The 25,678-nt window shown below is 43.1% G+C and overlaps 1 protein-coding gene across 1 annotated transcript in view; it reads right to left on the reverse strand.

Annotated features, from left to right (window-relative positions):
* Window positions 1-25,678, reverse strand: part of LOC126262610 (ADAMTS-like protein 4) — a 775,764-nt gene that overhangs the window by 397,410 nt on the left and 352,676 nt on the right. The gene's annotated exons all lie outside the window — the stretch shown is intronic.

Raw genomic sequence — 25,678 nt, forward strand, 5'->3', positions numbered from 1 at the left:
CACACACCCACCGAGTCTTGGAGCAACTATTATGCTCACGTAATGGCTACCTTTGGCATGTAAACATCTTCATTCCATATGGCGATTCATGGATACAAATGCTGAATAGAATGTTACAGGAAACCTAGTAAAATCGTTGTTTCATCTCCTCTACAGTTGCCAGAAAAATGCAACCTACAGCTATTTGATGCCATTCAAATACAGTTTCCTTGGATGTCGTAGGAGAGTCGTTATTTCAGTCATGTGATCAACAAACCAGACCGATATGTTTCAAATAGTTGAATTAGAAGCATTATCATCTTGTAATGGTCTATCGTGACAAATACTTAAGTCTCTAAATGAAAATGAGCGTACGCAATATTTTCATAGAACTCACCGCCATCATTTAGTTTGAGTGTAGCCATAGGATATACTAAAAACAAGATATGACCACTCGAACTCGCACAGGAACCCTACCGCGGATTTCACTTAGAAAGCGACGTTCAGTGTTCTACGCTTGCGTTGTGTTCTCTCAGTGTTGAGTGGAACACTGTAGTAGTGAGGTTGTAGGACCGCATCGCCAAAAGTCGGGATTTTGTGTTACCTGCACCACTGCATTATCTTCGTTGCATTAATTTAATTTAAAAGATCTTCCGTACTAATAAATCTATCATGAAAGGTTCAATGACACTGTGTTCCGCAGACAAATATTAAGCTAAGCAATCTCTGAATATGTAAATTGTGAGAACATTAGCAGTTTGATTGAATACCTTTGGCGTGCCCCCAATGAACTTCGCTTCTGTGGAACACTGAGGCGTACTGTGATACAGCTGTCAAATTCTCTTCGGTCAAGTCGCATGCGAGTGAACGTCTTTGTACGAATTTATCTTGGTTATCAGTCGATAGTACGAAATTGTATGGAAAAAATTTTGAAAGTGCAGGAAGGCGGAATTAACAATTCAACGTCCCTATTTAGATAATCGAGCCATACACCAATGTGACAAAAGCCATAGGACACCTCCTAATAACGTGTCGGACCTCCTTTTGGCTGGCATAGTGCAGTAACTTGATGTGGCATAGACTCGACAACGGGAGATCCGGGTGATCAAATCCTTTGCCCCGTATTGTCAGGATGTTCTTCAAGCCAATCGAGAACTATCGCACTGTAGGCGATGTCGTGCTGTTAGCAAAGGTCGTCTGCTGCCATAACGCATTAACGCCAAATTTCGCCGCACTGTCCTAATGAATACGTTCGTCGTACGTCCCACATTGATGTGTACGATTATTTCACGCCGACTTAGCACTGACCGAGTTAGCACTGACAACTCTACGCAATGGCTGCTGCCCTCGGTCGTAAAGTGAAGGCGTCGGGCAAGCGTTATCTATGGTGACAGGTAATGCCTGAAATTCTGTATTCTTTGTACATTCTTTACGCTGTGAATCTCGGAATATTGAATTCCTTCACGATTTCAGAAATGGAATGTCCCACGCGTCTATCGTCAACTACCATTCCGCATTCAAAGTCTGTTAATTCCCTTCGAACAGTGATAATCACATCGGAAACCTTTTCACACGAAGCACCTGAGTACAAATGACAGCTGCCACTTGCACTGTCCTTTTATACCTTGTGTACTCGACACTACCGCATCCGTATATGTGCATATCTCTATCCCATGACTTTTCTCGCCCCAGTGCATACGTCATATGTTGTTAAATCCATGTGGTGCCGCGCCCAGTACAACCACACTACCAATTCTGCAGCAAGACTGAAGTTCACTGTAGAATGTGAAAGGCAGTTTTAGAATCAAAAACTGAATGGAAGCAATAGATGGGGAATCAGAGTGCAGACCACGACAAAAGGGAGACTGTGTCTCTCTGAAGAGGAAATGAGCGGCCGGCGGTTCGGAAAGCGACCGGTTAATTAGGGTCGTCGGCACGCCGACGCCACACGCCGCCTTATCTGTGTGCATACGAGCGGAATATCAACACTGATAAGGACCGCACGCTGGTTGTAAACAACACCAGATACATCCGATTCAGGTCTCTTCCCCAAACTTCTTTTCATGCCTTCCGCGTTACACTGACCTGCAGGGTGAATCCCCAGGAAGATCTGCAACGTGATTATAGGTCGGTTACAGGAATTGAGACAAATATTGAAACTCCCTGTCAGATTAAAACTGTGTGCCGGACCGAGATTCGAACTCGGGACCTTTGCCTTTCGCGGGCAAGTGCTCTACCGACTGAGCTACCCAAGCACGACTCCCACCCCGTCCTCACAGCTTTACTTCTGCTAGTACTTCGTCTCTTACCTTCCAAACTGGCAGAATTAAAGCTGTGAGGACGGGACGTGAGTCGTGCTTGGGTAGCTCAGTCGGTAGAGCACTTGCCCGCGAAAGGCAAAGGTCCCGAGTTCGAGTCTCGGTCCGGAACACAGTTTTAATCTGCCAGGAAGTTTCACATCAGCGCACACTCCGCTGCAGAGTGAAAATCTCATTCTGATTAATAAATTGATAATCTCACCAAAAAATGCGATCTCATAATAAATAAATGAAATATTTGTCAAAATTGTTCATGTACGGTGGCAATATCTTGCCACATTAAAACATCGCTCTCAAATTTGCACGGAGACAAATGAAATTTATTGGTATGAATTAACCCTAGTTATTTCCGTCCTTCCTATCCAATACCACCTCTAGCTAGCTAATGGCTCCACCCTATGCTCCGACGTCTCTTTTTACCGACCAGGTCCACGTTCCCATATCCGCGGCACTCGCCGAGAAAAAGAGGAACGTGCCTAAGTGTAATTCGACACGCACACCCGGAAGCGCACTTTGGATTCGTCTTCCGTACTGCACTTAGTAATTTGGTTGATCATGAAGTATCGCTACTTCGCGTCTTCAGAAATACACAATCAAAACACCAACTCCACTTCAAAGGACACACGATTTCTACTCCCTACGAAGGCTGCTGGAGGACTTCACAGTTTCACGAGGCTCCACAAAATAATGCACCATACATGCCCTTTAGCCAGGCATAACAAGGAGAAGAATGTAGTCATTCTCAGTGATCATTTACTGCTCCCACTTACAGCACTTCTGTAAGGTGCTGCCTCCTGGCAGGACATCTACATCTACATGAATACTCTGCAAATCACACTTAAGTGCCTGGCAAAGGGTTCATCGTACCACCACAATTCGCTATTATTCCAATCTGGTATAGCGCGCGAATATTTTCACATTCGGAGGAGAAAGTTGGTGATTGGAATTTCGTGAGAAGATACTGCCGCAACGAAAAACGCCTTTCTTTTAATTATTTCCAGCCCAAAACCTGTATCATTTCTGTGACCCTCTCTCCCATATTTCGCGATAGTACAAAACGTGTGCCTTTCTTTGAAATTTTTCTAAGTACTGCGTCAGTCCTACCTTGTAAGGATCCGACACCGCGCAGCAGTATTCTAAAAGAGGACGGACAAACGTAGTGTAGGCAGTCTCCTTAGTAGTTCTGTTACATTTTCTAAGTGTCCTGCCAATAAAACGCAGCCTTTGGGTAGCCTTCCCCACAACATTTTCTATGTATTCTTTCCAATTTAAGTTGTTCGTAATTGTAATACATAGGTATTTAGTTGAATTTACGGCTTTTAGATTAGACTGATTTATCGTGTAACCGAAGTTTAACGAGTTCCTTTTCGCACTCACGTGGATGCCCTCAAACTTTTCGTTATTTAGGGTCAAGGACATCAAGAACTTTTTCTGGAACGGTTGTCGTAAACACCAGCAGTGATGGACCAGTTGATTACCCTGTACGTCAGTCTTGTAGGTTCTGGCCACAGCCCTTTCAGGAGGATTAGGAAAAGCGTGGTCCATCTTCTTCAGGCTGAACAAAAACCGTCATCCACCCGCAGCCGGAAACACGCTGAATCGACTACGATACTGGACGGGGACAGAACACATACAAGGGTTGAACAAAAATATGCAAACACCAAAACAGAACACTTTATCATATCTAATAGGATGTGCGGTGTGTATGTCCTTTAAGGGAATCTTCCTGCAAAATAGCGTCAATTTCAGTTAATGGTGACGAAAGTGGATAGCGATCACGCGTTCTTCTCTCCAAAGTAAACCACAAAGTCTCAATAATACTGAGATCCTGCGACTGTAGCGGAGATGGAGATGCAACAATTCATCATCGTACTCACAAAAGCAGTCCTAGACGATGCGAGCTGTGTGAACAGGAGCCCTGCCATCTCGAAATACTGCTTCCTCATTGGGGACCAAAGAAGATAGTATGGAATGGACTTGATCAGCCAAAATGGTCATATAATCCTTGGCATTAATGCGACCTTGCCATGAAATACGACTATACGTCCGCACAGTCCCGATTTTATGGCTTCAGCACTACGTTTTCCTGGCACGGGCATTTTTCGTCACTCATCACTGGTTTCGGAATCCCAGCTCGCGCTGCAATTCCCTGCTTCTGGAGTTCCTTTGTCTTTTGGTGCCAACATGTTTCGCGACTGTGACATTCAGTTCTGCGATTACTTTTGCAGCTGTCATCCTCTCATTCTTCGTCACAACCTTCTTCAATCACTATGTGACGATCACTCAACACACACTCTCGTCGTCTTAGTGACTTAGCGGATGGTGATTTTCAACTTTTTCTGTGCACAAAAAGGTGGAAATTTAAGGAGATGGGACCTGGATAAACTGACTAAACCAGAGGTTGTACAGAGTTTCAGGGAGAGCATAAGGGAACAATTGACAGGACTGGGGGACAGAAATACAGTAGAAGAAGAATGGGAAGCTTTGTGGGATGAAATAGTGAAGGCAGCAGAGAATCAAATAGGTAAAAAGACGAGGGCTAGTAGAAAACCTTGGGTAATAGCAGAAATATTGAATTTAATTGACGAAAGGAGAAAATATATAAATGCAGTAAATGAAGCAGGCAAAAAGGAATACAAACGTCTCAAAAATGATATCGACAGGAAGTGCAAAATGGCTAAGCAGGGGTGGCTAGAGGACAAATGTAAGGATATAGAGGCTTATCACACTAGGGGTAAGATAGATACTGCTTACAGGAAAATTAACGAGACCTTTGGAGAAAGGAGAACCATTTGCATGAATATCAAGAGCTTTGATGGAAACCCAGTTCTAAGCAAAGAAGGGAAAGCAGAAAGGTGGAAGGAGTATATAGAGGATCTATACAAGGGCGACGTACTTGAGAACAATATTATGGAAATGGAAGAGGAGGTAGATGAAGATGAAATGGGAGATTTGATGCTGCGTAAAAAGTTTGACAGAGCACTGAAAGACGTTGATCGAAACAAGGCCCCCGGAGTAGACAACATTCCATTAGAACTACTGACAGCCTTGGGAGAGCCAGTCCTGACAAAACTCTACCAACTGGTGAGCAAGATGTATGAGACAGGCGAAATACCCTCAGACTTCAAGAAGAATATAATAATTCCAATCCCAAAGAAAGCAGGTGTTAATAGATGTGAAAATTACAGAACTGTCAATTTAATAAGTCACAGTTGCAAAATACTAACGCGAATTCTTTACAGACGAATGGAAAAACTGATAGAAGCCGACCTCGAGGAAGATCAGTTTGGATTCCGTAGAAATGTTGGAACACGTGAGGCAATACTGACCCTACGACTTCTCTTAGAATAAAGATTAAGGAAAGGCAAACCTACGTTTCTAGCATTTGTAGACTTGGAGAAAGCTTTTGACAATGTTGATTGGAATACTCTCTTTCAAATTCTGAAGGTGGCAGGGGTAAAATACAGGGAGCGAAAGGCTATTTACAATTTGTACAGAAACCAGATGGCAGTAATAAGAGTCGAGGGGTATGAAAGGGAAGCAGTGGTTGGGAAGGGAGTGAGACAGGGTTGTAGCCTATCCCCGATGTTATTCAATCTGTATATTGAACAAGCAGTGAAGGAAACAAAAGAAAATTCGGAGTAGGTATTAAAATCCATGGAGAAGAAACAAAAACTTTGAGGTTCGCCGATGACATTGTAATTCTGTCAGAGGCAGCAAAGGACTTGGAAGAGCAGTTGAATGGAATGGACAGTGTCTTAATAGGAGGGTATAAGATGAACATCAACAAAAGCAAAACGTGGATAATGGAATGTAGTCGAATTAAGTCAGGTGATGCTGAGGGAATTAGATTAGGAAATGAGTAAAGGAGTTTTGCTATTTGGGGAGCAAAATAACTAATGATGGTAGAAGTAGAGAGGATATAAAATGTAGACTGGCAATGGCAAGGAAAGCGTTTCTGAAGAAGAAAAATTTGTTAACATCGAGTATAGATTTAAATGTCAGGAAGTCGTGAAGTCGTTTCTGAAAGTATTTGTATGGAGTGTAGCCATGTATGTAAGTGAAACGTGGACAACAAATAGTTTAGACAAGAAGAGAATAGAAGCTTTCGATATGTGGCGCTACAGAAGAATGCTGAAGATTAGATGGGTAGATCACATAACTAATGAGGAGGTATTGAATAGAATTGGGGAGAAGAGGAGCTTGTGTCACAACTTGACTAGAAGAAGGGATCGGTTGGTAGGACATGTTCTGAGACATCGAGGGATCACCAATTTAGAATTGGAGGGCAGCGTGGAGGGTAAAAATCGTAGAGGGAGACCAAGAGATGAATACACTAAGCAGATTCAGAAGGATGTAGGCTGCAGTAGGTACTGGGAGATGAAGAAACTTGCACAGGATAGAGTAGCATGGAGAGCTGCATCAAACCAGTCTCACGACTGAAGATCACAATATCAACAACAACCCGTACGCTGTATAAATCTTCGATATTACCTTTTTTGAAATACCAAACACTTTGGCTCTCTTGGTTGCGGGAACACACACCATACCAGCTCCAACAATTTGTCACCGTTAGAATTCACTTAGCTCCAACATGATGCACTCACAACTAAACAGAACAGTGTTCTCGCAACGAATGACACTTGCAACGTAGTGAGTACACTGCAGAGATGCCGTTTGTGGTCGAATATAACAGCGCAGCCTGCAGGCTTCACTAGCAGCTGCATTTATATTCAAGTGTACATTTCTCGCTGCTTTACCATATTTTTGTCTAACATATCTACATACGTTAGACAAAAAAATAGCCTGATAGTTTAGTGTACATCTGGAAAACTACGTATACATTTGGTGTAACTTCATGGCAAGAGACAGAACAAACTGAGTGTTCAATGAAAAATTGACAAAGAACTACAACAAAAAATTATTGGGCGATGCTTGAAGACCGTCTCTTATAATTCAGAAAAACAGACCCTTTTTCTAAAAATTTATGTCTTTGCATGTCATCCTCTAGGTAGTATAAAGAATCATGTAATTTAAAATTAGAAGTAAGCGTGGGAGATTACAGTTTTACATCCCGTCGAGGAAGAGGTTAATAGAGACGTAAACTGAGTAGCAGGACCAAGATTTGAATAGCCGTCCTCTGAATGCGAGTCCTCTGCCTTACCTCTGAGCCGCATCTCTCCGTTTAAGCTTTTAAAGCGTAGCCAGAGGTCACATTTCTGAAAGGGAATGAAGACCACGGCTTAATTTCCCTTCAAAGGGAAAAGGAAGAAAATGGACCGTGACTTTTTCAACGTGCTATGCTTCTGATCACGTTAATAGATTCGTAGAAACAACGGACAGTTTAATTCTAGATTGCTGAACGGTAATTTGAGCCCACGTCTCCCGAATGCAACTATGATGCTGTCGCCAGTTCGTGGATGGCATTTTGGAAAGGGGTGTTTCATTTATTTACTTAAGCTTTGTTTTTAATGGCATAGAGATCATTCATTCCTCCAGTCTTCAGTGTTGTTAGTTGTAATTCAATGTGTCTTACAAATTACTCTGTAATGAAAAGAAAAGCGTCAAAGCCGCAATATTCATTATACTGCACAGAAGCAAAACTCAATCTTTCTCCATTCCTACATAAAAAAAAGATATTCTGTATCAGTTGCTACAGACTTTCGCGTATAGAAGACAATATAACACAAAATGCTTTTCTACATTTAGACCTTAAGCTTCTGTTAAACATATTTGTAAAAAGAAAGCAATTAAATCATTGTATGTTAGGTCACAAAAAATAAGTCTTTAATTACTGGTGGAAGGCAACGTGGTTCTTTCTAGATGTGTAGTAAATTATAAGAAGTGATCGCGAAGACTATTTACTGTGCGTTGCGAACGCACTAAGCTTTTTAAAGCTAATACACTCCTACAAAAATTCAAGAAAATATGAGAGGGTGTATAGAATATTACGATGCATAATAATTTAAGAGTAAGGGATGCAAGAAGAGAAGTATTAGTTGTCAATTTGTAGGCATCGTAGTTCTCCTATGTAGGGTACAGAACGAAGACTAGGTATTTAATATAATTTTCATTTGTTGTAGTACTCTGCTATGAGCTTCGAGTTCACAAGACAAGTTTCTGACGCAAATACCTAGATCAGAAGATGGTCCAGAGAGATCGAAACATGACATGTAATGTGCAAATGGCGGCTGTAGTGGAGACTAGATAGGTGAAGAACTGTCAGCAGGAAACAGAGTTGGATCCACTACCGCTACTGTACACACAAACACAAACACACACACACACACACTCACACACAGACACACACGTTGGGGAGGGAGGGGAGAAAGAGAGAGAGAGAGAGAGAGAGAGAGAGAGAGAATGCGCACACGTCGAAAGCGAATTTAATCTTAATCCAGTAACATCGACAGAGACTCTACCACTTTTATTTCTTTGAAATCGAGCGCCATGTGTATACTGGCGACTTCATTACCATACGTAATATATTCAGCCAGCATGAAAAGCTGTGTCTAGAGGATTAAGGATTCTCTTGGACAACTTCCAAAGTAAATTCTGTTCTTATCTGTAATCTCCAGCATTTTCAAGCTACTTCGTCGCCAATTATGTTTTGACAAAAGAGTAACATGATGAAACTTGTCTTTTTATCCTTTTGTGTTACTTTAAATTCTACAGAAGCAAACTTTTACTGATCGCAGAGACATTGCCTCCGAATGTTGTTAAGGCAGGTGATAACTCGTTGATTGGCTGTGAGTGCTACGACAGCAGTAGATTCATATTATTCTCTTTCGAGATGCAGATTAACAGAGATTGGAGGTCTTAAGCACTGTGTTATATGTAGCTCTTATTAGCCCGAGGTCAACGACCGCAGGAACTACCTGTCGCAGTAGAATAAAGTGCAGTACGTTTGGGTATAGCTCTTGCGATCTTTCTGCTTGAGAAACACGAGACTTAGGAGATAAGTAACATAGCTGACACAAACATGAAAGATCGAATTCAGGCTAAATTTCAAAGCTGATGATTGATCCTCAGAGTGAAGTTGATACAATAAATCCGTTGTGATAAGTATATGATAAAAATTAATAACATAGGACAGAAATGATTTTATGGTGTGGGCATACAAAGCTTAGCTGATATAGCTTAAAAATCCTGTTGAGAACTTCTCGAAACCGAATCGATCAGCAAATGTCGTTCCCAGAAGATTTTTTAAAATATTCTAACAACATTTTTTAAAGAATATTTCTACCATAGGGAAGAGACAGGGAATTTCTCGTCTTCGTTTCTTACTTGTTTAATCAAGATTTTAGCTCAGGGATACGTTTTCTCGCTCAGAAGCAGGGACATAATACTGCTGCGACCCATTGTGACCGGTTCAGCAGACACGTTATCTCTGCTTCGGGCATATGCGTCGCCACTCGCTGTATTTATATCGCGGCTAAATTCAGACACCTATCTCTGAGTACCTTGAACTTGAGCAAACGAGGAACCTGGGACGGAAATCTTCAGAGCAGAACGGATGGGACTGATGTCATCCAGTACTATACATCTGCACGGATACACACTTAAGGGCCTGGCAAAGTGTTCATCGAAATACCTTCACAACAATTCTCTATTACCCAATATCGAACAACCTGGGGAAAAAACAAGCACCTACATCTTTCCTTGCGAACTCTGCTTGCCCTTTTCTTATTATGATGATCATGTCTCCCTATGTAGGGCGGCGCATTCGTAGGAAAAAGTTGGTGATAGAAGTTTCGTGAGAAGATTCCGCCGTAACGAGAAACGTCTTTGTTTTAATGATGTACACCCCAAATCCTGTATCATGTCCGTGACACTCTCTCCCCTATTTTGCGATAATACGCCGTTAATCCCATGTGGTAAGGATCCCAGACGGTGCAGCAGTAATCCACAAGAGGACTGACAAGCGCAGTATATGCAGTCTCGTTAGTAGCTTTGTTACATTTCCTACCAATGAAACACAGTCTTTCGTTTGCCTTCCCAACGACATTTTCTATGTGTTCTTTCCAATTTAAGCTATTCGTAACGTAATTCCTAGGTACGGTATTTACTTGAATTTACGGCCTTTAGATTTGACATTTATCGTGTAAGCGAAGTTTAACGGACTCCTTTTAGAACTCATGTGGATGACTTCACACTTTTCATTATTTAGGATCAATTGCGCCAATTTTCGCACCTCATGGATAGCTTTTCTAAATCGTTTTGAAATCGTTTTAAAATTTTTTTTTGATCTTCTGATGACTTAAGTAGACGATGAATAACAGCATCATCTACCAACAACTTAAGACGGCTGCTCAATAATTGTCTCCTAGATCATTTATATAGATAACGAACAGCAGAGGGCCTATAGCACTAAATTGAGGAACACCAGAAATCACTTCTGTTTTGGTCGATTACTTTACGTCAATCACTACGAACTGTGTCCTCTCGGTAGGAAATCACGAATCCAGTCACATAACTGAGACGCTGCTTCAAAAGGACGCAGTTTCACTACAAGCCGCTTGTGTGGTACAGTGTACAGTGGGAGTTCTGATTTGCACTGCCTGCTCAGCAGTATCCGGACACCTATTAGTTTACAATAACTGCGGTTTGTTTACCCTTCACCTTTATAAAGGCTTTATGTCTGCTGTGGACGCTTTCAGTGAGGCTTCTGCGTGTCTGTGGACGAATGGCAGCACATTGTGCCTCAAGAGCCGAAACCAGAGAGGGTATTGATGTTGGAAGTTGGCGTCTGGAGCGAAGTCGAAGATGTAGCTTTTGATAGGTGGTTCAGATCAAGACTCTGAGCAGGCCAGTGCATTTCAGTAAAATTAATATACTTCAATCATTGCTTCACAGATGCTGTTTTATGACAAGGTGCATTGTCACGCTCATACAATCAATCGTCTGTGAACTGTTCATCTATTGTAAGCAGTACACAATGCTATGAAATGTGTTCATATTCTTCTGAATTAAGCGTTATCGTTAGCGCAATAATAGGAGCACACCGAAACCACGAAAAACAGCCCCACACCGTAGCTGCACCTCCTCTGTACTTCCTTGTTGGCAACACACATACTGGCAGGCAACGTCCTCGATGCACTGACTAACCCCCAAACCCTGCTATCGGATTCCCGCGGCGTATAGCATGCTGCGTCACAGCAGAGCACTCATTTTCAGCCATCCCCTGTACAGTGGAGTCGCTGTTTACACCACCTCAAACTCCGCTTAGCACTGACAAAAAAGGAGTTGCTCGTCATTGTACTTCATGCTTTTTAGCTCCCTACGATCGTCACGGAGCTAGCTGGACCGTTGGTAACACTTTCGAACTCAGGAGTGATCACTTCCGCTGATTTCATGTTATTTTTTACGACAAACCTCCGCAATGCTCGACGGTCGCTGTACGACGGTACATGAGATCCACCTAGCCTTGGTTTAGCTGTGTTTGTTCCTTCACGTTTCCATTTGACAGTCACATCACCAACAATCTCAGTTTCAGAGCGTTTGTAATTTTAATGTTGGATTTGTTACTGAGGGGACATCTAATGACTATATGTAAATGTATTCGCTGTTGCGAATATCGACTACCAGCAGCTGTATAATGGGATGACAATGAAAACTTGTGCCCGACCTGGACTCGAACCCGGATTTCCCGATTATCGTTAGCGGTCGCCTTACCATTTGGCTATCCGTGCAGGACTCTCGGCCAGGCCCAAACTTACGTATATCGTCAAATCAGTTTGCGTCTGGCCGAGAGTCCTGGACGGATAGCCAAATGGTAAGGCGACCGCTCGCGATAAGGAGGAAATCCGGGTTCGATCCCAGTCCGGCACAAATTTGTACAGTTGATGGTAGTCCACATTCGCAACTGTAAATACATTCAGGTACTTCATAACGGCTGCAGTGCCTGTTCCTTCTGACATACATGCACGTCCGAAAAACTTTACATCGTGATTCGAAATAACACAGGCACTGTAATATCGTAAATATCGTGTCCAATGACCAGTCCACGTTCGAAGTCACTGAGCTTTTCCGGCTGACTCGTTCTGCTGTTACTGTTTGACTACTGACAACACCGTACTCGCCAGTTCCTTTTATACTGACGGGTCCGCCTCTCATGACATCTACTGGTCAGTTCTGAATTACACAGGGTGTCCGGATACTTTTGATCAGGTAGTTTATACCTTGACAGTGTGACGCAAGAGGTAGTGGTGGAGCGTGAGGCGGTACTGCGAAGGCGATGATCGAGCGTGAATCAAAAAATTTACCGTATGTATTCCATAAACATTTCATTTGACAAGCGGCGAGAAATGAATTGCCTTCTGGTGGCAGTCATGTTAGGTAGTGCAACAGAGAGAAAGAGTTTGATCCAGAAAACAGATCTGGAGAACATAATGTTCGTAGTAATATTGTATTAACTGACTTAGGTTATATGAACAAATACTGACTACTTTTTTCTAGAGGTATTTTGCATCAGTTTATGTGAGCATCTTAGTGATATTAATTACGTACATATTTTTACATGTATTAAAACGTTTAAATAACACATTGCAACATTCTGGTTAAGACCTACAAACTTTCTTGCTAAATAGATGTATTTTTATTATCTACACTGTCAAACTTCAGCAACATCCAATGCAATAAAACGGTAAGTATGTTCAGGCCATTGAAGATGGCTCGGAGCACTATGAGACTTAACTGCTAAGGTCATCAGTCCCCTAGGACTTAGAACTACTGAAACCTAACTAACCTAAGGACATCACACACATCCATGCCCGAGGCAGGATTCGAACCTGCGACCGTAGTGGTCGCGCGGTTCCAGACTGAAGCGCCTAGAACCGCTCGGCCACTCCGGCCGGCTGAATAGATTCAGACGAAACGCTTCTGTAGAAAAGTAAATTGTATGTATTCAGTTGCACACATTGTAAATATAAAAATTGTTACCAGAAGATTTCAATACCGTTGTTTACTTGGCAATAAGATCTGTTGCTTTCCCATAGACTGTTTAAACAATGAAAAACACCATCTGGATCAAGTTACGTTTCCTTACCGTTCATTATTAGAAGATTTAATGTTGTCATTTGTGATGCTAGTGCCTCTCATATCTTTTACTATGGATTAGAGAGCAATATGGACGAACCTTGAAGAAACTGCTGGATAAATGTAATAGTCCACCGAGCTAACTGACTCCTCGAATGTTGGCGTGAATGGCCACGTCACGTATTGACCTGTGTCGCACATGGCTACTCGAATTCTTCGCCAAAGTGTAACAAAGGCACACGTCGGAATACAAGCAGACTTAAAATTTACTTTGAGTTAGCGTTACATTGACAGCACAACTCAAGGGAGTGCAACATTGTTGTAGTCCTCTGGTAGAGAGTGAAAGTAGACGAAATCGTTATGCTGCTATGTAGGACGCTTGAAGTATTACTGGATAATCAAGCTAGAATTCACAGAGATGAGAATGGAAAGTAGTGCACAGACAGTCGTAACAACCTTCGTGGATGAAGTTAGTGGTTCCGGAAACAACTCTACTTAACTACTTCGAATAACATTGACGCATGGTGCTTTTCTACTGGTATTTTTGACGGTTATCTGTCCGCTTCGAACATGGAAGAGCTATCTCAAAATTATCACAAGATAGTACACTCAGTTCGGTAGTGAGAGGTACCGAACTCACATACAGAGTATTAAACACGTACAACTTTTTACATAGTTTTATTTTATCGAATAACTAATATACACGACCAGCTCAAAAATTTGAAAATAACAACAAAGGGCACCTACTGGAATAATATTTCCTTAAGATAAGTACAGTTTAAATATGAAATTAGATACATTTCGTTTTTGGAGTAAATGTCTCACAGTAGCGTCAAAAAATAGCCGCCGGGTCTTGCCTTCCAAAAAGTCCCTTCTCAAATAGACCAATTATGATAGAGCCGGGATAACATTCTTCAATGACCTAAAACACTCATACTAAACAATTATAGCACACTTATTTAAGTGAAATAAGCAACTATTATATCCGTTACACTCTAAAGGATGGAGGAACACTTTCTTGGGTAATGTGATCTCAAAACCAAGTAACACAGCTAAAACAAAACTTAAATCATGTGCCCCATTGAATAAAAATCTACTCTTAACTATGACTTAAGAAAAAAGGTTTTGCAATTCTTGGACAGATATCAGGCATTAACATATTAAGACAACTTCCCCACAATACGATTTCAAGAGCGCCTTACGTGATATATATCACAGGGTTGGCCAAAATCGCTCTCTCTCTCTCTCTCTCTCTCTCTCAGGAAAACAGATCACTAGTTTTAACCAAAAGCAGAGCTACATAAATATATCCGATTTTAAAACAATTAAACAAACACGCTAAGCTAGAATAGAGACGCCTGCTGTTATAAAATTTTTAAAAACACTGCACCAATAAGCATCAACATGAGTACACAAAACTTAGTAGCCCTCAGTCAATGTGTCTGGCCACACAGTGTACCGCATTCAAGACAATACTCTCAAACACCGTCAGACTACTACACAACTTTAATCGGTGGCGTACATTAATACGAAAGCTGACAAGAGTTTGCGTTGTGTATCAAACAGTGAAGCTCCCCGTTTATTCATTTGTGTTCTCCCTTCTTTCGACACGATGAAAATCGACAAGCAATACTGCGAAATCCAGCCTAATCACTAAATGACATGAACCGTACTTGTTGCGCCTATTCATCTACAGATAAAACAAACAGCACATTTAACAGGGCATGCAAGCATAATAACATCATGGCAACGCTCAGTTTAACCTCCAAGCATAACTTTAACTCCCCTTCACGTGCAGAAGACGCTGCAATCATCTACTACTACGTAAGTGCGGGCACCAAACTTCCATCCAGGGTAGCACTAGTCAGTCTCACGTCATCAACAACATATGTGAACAGCTTCCCCGTTGATGCATAAGACTCATTAGCTCTTCCACTCGCTGAAGGTGACAGAGACCATGAGTCGACAGGCGTTTTTTTGTCATCAGTCTTCTGACTGGTTTGATGCGGCCCGCCACGTATTCCTCTCCTGTGCAAACCTCTTCATCTCAGAGTAGCACTTGCAACCTACGTCCTCGATTATTTGCTGAATGTATTCCAATCTCTGTCTTCCTCTACAGTTTTTGCCCTCTACGGCTCCCTCTAGTAACATGGAAGTCATTCCCTCATGTCTTAACAGATGTCCTATCATCCTGTTCCTTCTCCTTGTCAGTGTTTTCCACATAGTCCTTTCTTCTCCAATTCTGCGCAGAACCTCCTAATTCGTTACCTTATCAGTCCACCTAATTTTCAACATTCGTCTGTAGCACCACATCTCGAACGCTTCGATTCTCTTCTATTCTGGTTTCCGCACAGTCCATGTTTCATGACCATACAACGCTGTACTTCAGACGTACATTCTCAGAAATTTCTTCCTCAAATTAAGGCCGATATTAGTTATTGGTAGACTTCTCTTGGCCAGGAATGCTCTTTTTGTCGTTGATAGTCTGCTTTTGATGTCCTCCTTGCTCCGTCCGTCATTGGTTATTTTGCTGCGTTCAGTGCTTTAAAGCCTCATCGGTCGACCCTGCTGCCGCTTAGCGGGACGCCAGGGAAGGCGTTGCCACGAGACGGGGTCTCGGTGTCTTTGAATATCGATATATAAGATAGCGGACCGACTCCTTGGAGAGAATGATCCATAATAGAATCTGAACCCTGGAATGTCACAAAGCATTGGAGGTCTGGTAACATCTGTATTGCATTTTCTCAGACCTTCCAGTACAATATTGGCTTAAAATAAATTGAGGTTTAAAGCAGTCAGAGTAAGATTAGGCACTGAATCATGCCAAATGCGAGATAGAAAGGCTCCTGGCGGCGTTATGAGCTCATCACGCGATAGTGAAAGTAAATAAAAGGAGCAGAGAAAGGTGTAAGCGACACAGATTGTTACAGCTCGGCGCTTACGAAGGAGTGTATCAGAAACAGTGAAGCTGGTCGACTGTTCACGTGAACATCTATGGAAAGAGTATGAAGGATGGTGAAACCATGAACAAAAGGCTAGTTGGATGTCAAAAAGTTATCACAGAACGTGAAGACCGGAGGCTTACAAGCAGCATGATAGGCCGCGATCTGTAACAGATCTGACGACAGGACACAAATCAAGTGCAGGAACATTGTTCCGGAGCACATCGTTTAGTGCACATTGTTGAACATGGGGCACTGCAAACAACGACTCCTACTTGTTCCCATGTCCACTCAACGACACCATAATTTACGATGGCAGTGGTGATGGGATCATCGATATTGGACCTTGGATCAATGGAAACGTGTCGCCTCGTTGAATGAGGCACGTTATCTCGCTACACCAGAACGAGTGTCGTGTCCGAATACACATCGCTCTGGTGACCGGCTGCTCGAAACATGCATCGCGCCACGAACGCAGGCCGGCAGGGGATATGGGAGGCGTTCACCTGGCCTTCCACAGGACCTTTGGTAGTAATCGCCATGACAGCTGCTTACTGCGTGAACATTATTGCATTGCATCTATTCATGCTTACGTCTTCACCGACGGCAGCGGCATCCTCCAGCAGGAGAACTGTCCCTGCCGTAAGCCAAGAATCGTGCTACAGGGGTCTGAGGAGCATTTAGTGAACTTACGTTGATGTTGGGACAACAAAATTGCTTGATGTGAACGCGATGGAACCCGTACGAGACGTTAAGCGTCAGCCATTCGCCATGCAATAGCGTGACCCGTAAGTACACAGATGGTCCGTCATACTTCCTGAAACCTGACTAGTAACTGAATTCATGCCATGCAGATACGTTGCTGCATTGTGTTCCAAAGGTGGACTAGCACGTTATTAAATATGTGGTCATAATACCTAGTGCTTATCAGTGTACTTCCAGAATAGAGTGTCGAGATTAAATAAGACATGTAACATTAACAGCATACGCTGATGTTCAGCAGTAGACTTCCTAAAAAAGTATAAACTGTTACATAAATTATTTCGTTCCACCAGAAGTTGTTCGACGTCTTAAATACTCCTTGTGCCAGTACCAAGCGTTAGCAGACTACACAGTTTAAGCGGTGCCTGCATGTAGGCAACCGCAATAGCATTGTAGCTATGTGGGTAACCAGTCACACAAACTGAGTTCAAAAAGAGGAGGGAGGCGAATTGTGAGAAAATAAGGTCAGCAATATTTATTGTTTTAGGTGCAGTCGGATAGAGCGATGTTGCTTTTTAAATGGGTCATGTTCGCAGAAATCTGGATCTAGTAGCAATATTTCGATAACGTAAGTCATTGTGAATATGGAAATAAAAACATTACCTTCGTAAAGAGGATGCACAGGCTCTGTGAAACTCCATTTAAAATAGTAAATTGAAAGCGTATGCGGAAATTGTTAACTGTTACTTAACCAACAAAATTTTTCAATTATTCAAACTTGCATTGGAGAACCATTACAGACACTTTTTGAATAGTTTCTGTGGTGAGACTTCCTCTACAACTGCCCATTATTAGATGACGTCTCCGTAAGAATATTCACCACGAGCTGCAGTGTTTAAGGCCGTAACAAGTAGCTGTGACAGTAAACACAATTCAGATGCTTTTTGCAGAATCTTGGAGACTGGCGGGCGTCATAAGAGATTGTAAAATCGGATTCTTTGTGAGAATGGTGGGTCTTTTCTCGCAAGACAATGTTGAATAAACTTACGTAATTGGAGGAATACTCTGCAACAATTCATCTGCTTCCATCGCATTTCTCGTCAAGGTGCCATGAAAGTAAGAGAGAGATTAGGGAACATACATAAGCACGCAAACTGTTACTTGACCCTCAGTTTATAGTCAACTGGAATATATAATATTTCATAAAAAGTTTGCGGACATTCCTATGTAAAGTGGAGTTGATCACTGGATGTCACAAGAAACGGACTGCCCGTCTAAAAGGATGAAAGGAGTACGGTTTTGTCAGCAGAGAAGCAGTAACAGTCGGTCAGGAGAACCAATGACTTCGAACGTGGGCTAGTCAGTGGATGTCACGTGAGTAAAAGAATCAAAGTGACATTTCAACCCCTCTAACCCCGCCCCCGTCAACTGTTAGTGATCTTATCGCGAAGTGAGTGAAGGAATATCCATACATCAAAACCAAGACGAGGCAGAAGTCATGTACTGATGGACAAGCACCGTCGAGGATTGCGCTGGGTGGTCGTAGAAAATCTTCTTCTTTTTCTTCTTCTCCTTCTTAGCGATCACAGTCCCTGTAGACCACGCGCTTCATCAACTATCTGCCTCCACCGCCTTCTATCTCTCGCAGTCTCTCTCTTCCTGCGTAAATTCCTAATGCTGCGATGTCCTTCTGTCATCTTTCAACCTTGTACGACGTCAGCCCAATGGTCTTGTTGCCTGGAGAGTTCCTTCAAATGCTATTTTGGTGATTCTGTTGTTTTCCATTCTAGCCACATGTCCAGCCCATTGCAGTCTCCTACGTTCTAATTTCTGGTTGATAGTGGATTGCTTCATTAGCTGATAAATTACATTGTTCTTTCGAATTGTCAATACGCCATTCTCCAACACAGGTCCACAGATTTTCCTCATTACTTTTCATTCGAAAACATTCAGTTTTTCTCTTTCATTCTTTGTAAGCGCCGTAGAAAATCAAACGAAGGAATTCCTCGTGATTTCCAAAGTGCTACCTGCAGTCCAGCTAGCACAATGAATGTGTGTAAGTAGTTACTAAGAATGGGGTACAGTGGTCGAGCAACTCCTCATTAGCCATACTTTCCCGTATTCAACGCCAAGTGACGCTTAAGGTGGTGTAAAGGACGACAACACTGGACAGAGATTTGGGTGATGGATCGCGCGATTTCCTGTGGGAACACAAAGATACAGTAAATCTGATTACACCATCAAAATCGTCGAGCATATCAAAGTAATGTACATGTTTCTTTTTGAGGTGTCATGATTCATCTGGCTACCATTAATTTCTATACGAACTGTGAAATGTCTGTCATTAAGGTTTCACAAGGTCCACCATATTTGGCACTCCCAGCGTGTCTCCATCAGCACAGGGTCACCATGGAATTCCCAGCCAAGCGGCTGGACCCCTCTTGCTTCGGCCAGCGTCGAGCACCACGTCGTCGGCCTGCCAAGCGGCCCCCGCCCTCAGAGCGGGCCGTGCGGCCACTGCTTCCTCCGAACTTAGAATATTTTCAGGGCGCCACGACTCGCCCGTTACCTCACGAGGGAGACTGTTGAAATTCCGTTGGGCAGGATGTGGATTGTGTGCAGATGCAGGGTTGGCGGCATTTGGCGGTGCATTGGTAACTCGAGTCGAGTTTGCGGATCCTGTACGTTGAACGGAGTTGTTATGAGGGATGGAAGTCCTATGAGACTGTAACGGATCCACGTTGTGTGATGGACGGTATACGGATGCAAAAAGCGAGGTGGAGAGCGTGGCATTCAAGGATGTGGAGAGGCTAAAAAAACTTAGGTGCAATGGTTATCTACACTACTGGCCATTAAAATTGCTACACAACGAAGATGACTTGCCACAGACGCGAAATTTAACCGACAGGAAGAAGATGCTGTGATATGCAAATGATTAGCTTTTTCAGACCATTCACACAAGGTTTGCGCCGGTGGTGACACCTACAACGTGCTGACTTGAGGAAAGTTTCCAACCGATTTCTCATACACAGTTGAGCGTCGTTGCCTGGTGAAACGTTGTTGTGATGCCTCGTGTAGAGAGGAGAAATGCGTACCATCACGTTTCCGACTTCGATAAAGGTCGGATTGTAGCCTATCGCGATTGTGGTTTACCGTATCGCGACATTGCTGCTCGTGTTGGTCGAGATCCAATGACTGTTAGCAGAATATGGAAACGGTGGGTTCAGGAGGGTAATACGGAACGCCGTGCTGGATCCCAACGGCCTCGTATCACTAGCAGTCGCGATCACAGGCATCTTATCCGCATGGCTGTAACGGATCGTGCAGCCACGTCTCGATACCTGAGTCAACAGATGGGGACGTTTGCAAGACAACAACCATCTGCACGAACACTTCGACGATGTTTGTAGCAGCATGGAGTATCAGCTCGGAGACCATGGCTGCGGCTACCCTTGACGCTGCATCACAGACAGGAGCGCCTGCGATGGTATACTCAACGACGAACCTGGGTGCACGAATGGCAAAACGTCATATTTCTCGGATGAATCCAGGTTGTGTTTACAGCATCATGATGGTCGCACCCGTGTTTGGCGACATCGCGGTGAACGCACATTGGAAGCGTGTATTCGCCGTCGCCATACTGGCGTATCACCCGGCGTGATGGTATGGGGTGCCATTGATTACACGTCTCGGTCACCTCTTGTTCGCATTGGCGGCGCTTTGAACAGTGGACGTTACATTTCAGATGTGTTACGACCCTTGGCTCTACATTTCATTTGATCCATGCGAAACCCTACTTTTCGACAGAATAATGCACGACCGCATGTTGCAGGTCCTGTACGAGCCTTTCTGGATACAGAAAATGTTCGACTGCTACCCTGGCCAGCACATTCTCCAGATCTCTCACCAAACGTCTGGTCAATGCTGGCCGAGCAACTAGCTCGTTACAATACGCCAGTCACTACTCTTGATGAACTGTGGTATCGTGTTGAAACTGCATGGGCAGCTGTACCTGTACACGCCATCCAAGCTCTGTTTGACTCAATGGCCAGGCGTATCAAGGCCGTTATTATGGCCACAGGTGATTGTTCTGGGTGCTGATTTCTCAGGATCTATGCACCCAAATTGCGTGAAAATGTAATCACATGTCAGCTCTAGTACAATATATTTGTCCAATGAATACCCGTTTATCATCTGCATTTCTTCTTGGTATAGCAATTTTAATGGCCAGTAGTATATGAAATCCATGCTGGTTAGCATGACGGAGGTTACTCTGTTCAAGATACCGTATAATATTGGTCCTTAGATGAACGTCATTGATACCGGCCGATAGTTTTTTGGATTCTGCTGCTTTCCCTGACACGGGAAAGCATTGAGATGCATGTGAGTTCCTTGCGCAACTTTGCCGACATGGCTGAAGCGCTGGTGGAAGCACAGAAGGGGAGCCGGCGGCGCCCCTGTGGGGAAGAGCAGTTCCGCTATCGCCACTGCAAACAGCGGCGGCGTGTAAATCTGCTGTGACGGGCCCACGGGCTGACAGCCGCGATAGTGGCGCATGCGCAGCGCTGGCCGCCTCACAAACAACCGAGAGTGTGCGCGGGAGGCCGCGCTCAGATCGAGGATCCAGTTACCACCGGACAGTGGCTATCACGGGACGTGCGTGCTGACTAAATGCTCGTTAAGTATGCAGTAATCAGCAACCACACTACTTAAGACGTGCAGAGCGCTCATCTTAGTACTTCTGTGTGGAACTGAATAATAACTGTCCCAGAGAATTGTTTGCTCCACATTGGGAAGGCAGTTTGTGTTGTATAATTGTATGCTTTACACTTTGTGCATTATTGTATACTATCCGTATTGACCTTTATTGGATGCTAGCGAATCCAAAAGTATAGAAATTGGTTTTTTGTTGTTGTGGTCTTCAGTCCAGAGACTGGTTTGATGCAGCTCTCCATGATACTCTAACCGATGCATCCTTCTTCATCTCCCAGTACCTACTGCAACCTACATCCTTCTGAAACTGGTTAATGTATTCATCTCTTGGTCTCCCTCTACGATTTTTACCCTCCACGCTGCCCTCCAATACTAAAATGGTGATCCCTTGATGCCTCAGAACATATCCTACCAAGCGATTCCTCCTTCTAGTCAAGTTGTGCCACAGATTTCTCTTCTCCCCAATTCTATTCAGTACCTCCTCATTAGTTATATGATCTACCCATCTAATCTTCATCATTCTTCCTATTCTTCATCTTCTCCCTCTCTTTACTCATCTCCTCCCCTGTCTCTGTCCATCTCCTTCTCCCCCCTCTCTTCCTCCTCTCTCTCCCTGTCCGTCTCCTATCCCCTCTCTATGTCCATCTCCTCGTCTCGCCTCTCTCCAACCATCTCCTTCTCTCACCTCTCTCCAACCATCTCCTTCTCTCACCTCTCTCCATCTCCTTCTCTCCCCTCTCTCAGTCCATCTCTTCCGCTCTCCTCTCTCTCCCCATTTCCTCCCCTCTCTATGCCCATATCCCTCTCTCTGTCCATCTCCTTCTCTCTGTCCATCTCCTTCTCTCTGTCCATATCCTTCTCTCCCCTCTCTCTCTCTCCTCCGTCATCTCTCTCCGCCTCGTCTCACCTCTCTACGTTTCCACTTCAATGCTCTTCCCCCTCTTTCATCTAGGGCCTCTTTTCTTGCAAGTGCCAAAGAATCCTTGATTGGGAGTTGAAATCGCTTAAAATGAACGGGCTTTCAGTTGCATAAATTAAATTCATTGTAGTTACTTTATAGAAAGCTATTCGACTCTTTCCTCTGAGCCGCGCTGGATTAGCCGAGCTGTCTAAGGCGCTGCAGTCACTGACTGTGCGGCTGGTCCCGGCGGAGGTTCGAGTCCTCCCTCAGACATGGGTGTGTGTGTTTGTCCTTAGGATAATTTAGGTTAAGTAGTGTGTAAGTTTAGGGACTGATAACCTTAGCAGTTAAGTCCCATAAGATTTCAAACACATTTGAACATTTTTTTTTCCTGTGAAGCCGTTAACATTTTTACAATATCCTCTAACAAGGGGACCTGGCGATCCTCTTGCATTTTCGTCGTACTAATAGGATTTGGAGGTCACGTCTCCAGATGTCATTTTTCTAAAGCAATAGAAGCACTTCTCAAAAGATTTGAAAAACTTTACCTTCGAAGATTTAAAGATTTTACAGCTCTGTTAAGTACAAAACATATCTGGTATTTTGCCGGCCGCGGTGGTCTCGCGGTTCTAGGCGCGCAGTCCGGAACCGCGCGACTGCTACGGTCGCAGGTTCGAATCCTGCCTCGGGCATGGATGTGTGTGATGTCCTTAGGTTAGTTAGGTTTAACTAGTTCTAAGTTCTAGGGGACTGATGACCTAAGATGTTAAGTCCCATAGTGCTCAGAGCCATTTTTGAAGCCATATCTGGTATTTTAACAGAGTGGCTGGTAACTGAGCGCACAGTTTACCGGTCTTGTATTTGCGAAGAAGCTGGTTGGACTCTTGGTAGTGGCAACGTTTCTTACTTTTCTTTCATTTCTATACTCATCATAAAATGGAAATGATGAATCACAAATATTTAATCCTAATTTTTAAAAAAAGATTACATCTTTTATTTTTAAATAATAATAGCATAAAAATAAAACTTGATTCGGAAATGTGAAATGCCTTGTTGTTCAACGAGAAAATTACGTATACCAATAATACAGTTGAATTTTCAGAAACAAAAGTGTTTTTTCTCTGTTTCCTGCTTTGCGTTTTCGTACCAAATTTCAGTTTGTTGCGATGATTCACAGTTTCATCTGGTTAAAGAAATAGGTAAAAGCTAAAGTCTGTGGCACAAGCACGAGATCAGCCTATTGGCGTGACTGTAGGTAGAGTGCAGCCCTTCTTAGCTGCTGCACTAGGAGGGACTAAGTGCACCTGGGACCGTCCTGGAAGAAGTGGAACGAGTAACAGTCCACAGGATGAAGCTGGGGCCTCAAAGTACTCTAGTGCTCGTTAGCTATCAAAAATAAAAATTTGGTACTTTTACTACTACAGTATTCGTCCAGTGATATTTCCGTTTGATAATGTATTTAGAGTTCAAATAACAGAAAAAAGTCACAGCTACTAACGAGGCTGAAACCAGCACCTTCACAATTACAAGGCTTTTTGACTGCGAACTGAGCTATCCACTGCTCCGTTAAAATTCTGGAAATGCTTTGCAGAACAAAACCCCAACGAAAAGCGCAGGGGGGGGGGGGGGGGAGGGGAAGGGTCTGGGTCAGTGGGCGGGGGTGGGAGAGATGGGGGCAGGGGGGGGAGGGAAAGGTGGAGGGTGAAACAACAATAAGGAAAATACAACCAGCTCTGATTTTCAAAGACATAGATCATGAGGAACCATACTTAACAGTTTTCCCACATATCAAGAAGGCCATAAATCAGGGTAATTCGAGTTTCTTGACTTTGGAAAGCACTTCACTTGGTAATACACCAGCACCTATTATCGAAAGTATGCATGTATGGGCTTTCAAACAAAATTTGTGACAAGGTCGTGGATTTTTTTGTTAGGAAAGCACAGACTGTTATCTTAGATGGAGAGCTACCTGCAAAAGTAGACGTAACTTCAATCCTGCCTCAGGGAAGTGGGTTGTGATAGTTTTTGTTTATGATTTATATCGATGACCTAACAGACAATATTAGTAGTAAGGTCAGGTTGATTTTCTGATGACACAGTAATTTTTAATGTAGTACTGCCTAAAAAACGCTGGAGATATAGTCAGTCAGATCTTGATAAGCTTTCAAAGTGGTGCAAAATTGAAAATTTGCTTTCAGTGAACAGAACAGTAGAATAACGTAATTCACGAAACGAAGAAAAGTAATATCCTGTGACTACGGTATCAATTATTACAATTATAATCACTCAACTTGTGCAAGTACCTAGGTGTAACGCTTCGTGGCGATATGAAAGGGAATGGTCAAACAAGCTCAGTCCTAGGTAGTACAGGTGGCAGAGTTCAGTTCGTTGGCTGGAGACTGGGACAATGTAGTCAGTCTACAAAAGAAACTTGTGCACCCCATGTTAGAATATTGCTCATGTGTGAGCGACCAGTACCAAATAGGACCAACAGCGGATACTAAAGGTATACAAAAAAAAGGACGGGATGGTCGGTCACATGTCTGTTTCATGCCCATGGGAGCGCCACAGAAAATGTTTACAATCGTGAAATGCCAGACAACTGAAGACAAATTATCCCACTAAAATCTACTCACAAAGTTTTAAGAATCAGTATTAAGTGAAGAACCTAGAGATAATATTCATCCCCATATGTATTGCTACCGCAAAAACTGTGAAAAAAAATGAAATAATTTAGCTCGCAGAGAAGCGTTTAAGCGTCCTTCTGGCACTTCATAGGCAGTTGGAAAGGAAGGAAACCCTAACGTGCGAAGTACTGTCTGCTGGATGTTGATCAACAGATCATGAACGTACTTTTTCAGATTCCTGTTGCTTCTGTCAGAGCAATCAAGTAATAGCAAATTGTTTAGCCTAAAAGAAGTTATTCTTGTAATTCTGAGAAAGAAATTGCTGTAAAGGAACAGATATGGCTCTCGTACTCAGCAAACCCAGTATACCCTCCGAAATTAAAACCGGAATAACTAGAGGATATGAACCCGGATTATACAAAACAGCCTGGAATTTATTTATTTAACATCGCAACTTCA

The sequence above is a fragment of the Schistocerca nitens genome, chromosome 6 (assembly GCF_023898315.1).
Source record: "Schistocerca nitens isolate TAMUIC-IGC-003100 chromosome 6, iqSchNite1.1, whole genome shotgun sequence".
Lineage (NCBI taxonomy): Eukaryota > Metazoa > Arthropoda > Insecta > Orthoptera > Acrididae > Schistocerca > Schistocerca nitens.